The sequence below is a fragment of the Aplysia californica genome, unplaced genomic scaffold (assembly GCF_000002075.1).
Source record: "Aplysia californica isolate F4 #8 unplaced genomic scaffold, AplCal3.0 scaffold01299, whole genome shotgun sequence".
NCBI lineage: Eukaryota > Metazoa > Mollusca > Gastropoda > Aplysiida > Aplysiidae > Aplysia > Aplysia californica.
Window position 1 is genome coordinate 108698 of NW_004798569.1, and position 1569 is coordinate 110266.

Below are 1569 nucleotides of genomic sequence, written 5' to 3' on the forward strand. Positions count from 1 at the left end.
CCTTCTCCCAACCTCCCACCCTATTCATTCCAGCCAGCCCGCCAGGATTGAGGTCCACATGCGAGTGCTTTCTCTCTTTAGAAGAATGTGTCGCATTGTGGTAAAACTAGGCGCTCGTCAAAATAATAAAACCGAAGAAACTTGCATTGTTCCGTCCGTTGGGCAATTTTATGTCCATTTTAGAAACCCATTTCTGTGTGGTTCTTTTACTGAATAAAAAGACGATCAAAAGAACACAAAATATAAATTTGCAGTTCCCGGCAAGGACATGCAATGTTCAGAAGCAACCAAACCTCGAAGGTCATTTCCTCATTAATCTTCCCCTTCCACCAGGTGATCCCTACCTCTGTAAATCAAAAATCGATACTATTTCTACTTCCATTCAAGACAGACGGCGGGTATCTTTGTTCATCAAAAGGAAGACAGAGGAACAAGCATTATGGTAGGACCAAAAACTCCATTATAATAGGTCAAAATCTATTGGATGCCTGGTTCCACCTTGTCGTGACACATTTTATAATGACCCTGTCCAAAACGTCTAGCTATCTTGTATTTTTTAAATCATAATAACACTAGAAGACAAGTAGCATCGGTATCTAGGGTATAAGCTACCGGACTCGTAATCAAGAGATTGCGGGTTCGGGGGTTCGAGCCTCAGCTCAGTCCGATGTTGTGTCCTTGTGAAAGGTACTTTACACGTATTTCCCATTTGGCTCAGTCCTTTCGGAGATGGGCGTTAAACTCGGAGGTCCCACCTCTTATATAACCTAACAGTGTTAACATGGTCGTTAAACCTATACCATTTACACCATTTTCACACTAGAAGACGTCCGTCTGTATTTTAAAAAACACACCAAAAAAACGGAGAGTTTTACAGTATCACCAAAGCGGCACAATGCACTGTATATTATAATTGAGTGACGTCACGAGTGACCGACCCCTCTCTGTTACGTACTGTAAACTCCCTGGACAAATTAACCACAATAATAAACTGACGACGAGCGCCTGATTACGCCGCGTCGAGACACAACAATTACTGGAGGAGCGGCCTCTTGGAGTTCCCGCCATCGCCCGCCGGGACCAGGCAGGCAGGTACACAAGAAGCGATTTGTCGCCCCTTGACACTGCGCTCTCAATGAGTGGCGTTACACGCACTTGAGGGAATTTCACTCAGCAGACAGCCGTGGCTGGACGCACGCGATCTCGCGCACGCACGCACGTACAATACATCCAGGTACATTGTACTTGTACGAATGCGCACTTAAACAGACGCGAACGACTTACAACAATAGAAATTGTCCGAGACGGCTACCCCAATTTTGTCGAGGAGAAAAGAGGTTGCTTTGACAGGTGGGCGTCTTGAACAATTTCATTATAATATAATATTTAAAAAAACACAAGTGGGGGGTGGCAGGGGTGGAGGTGGGGGATCGTTGTATAGACGATTTTCTTGGGCAGGTCGTCATTAAAGCAGGATGAAGAAGGAAAAGAAGAAAAAAATCCTGGGCATTGCACATACAATATAATACGAGTAGATCTATGTATAAATACACCACACACACACTCTCT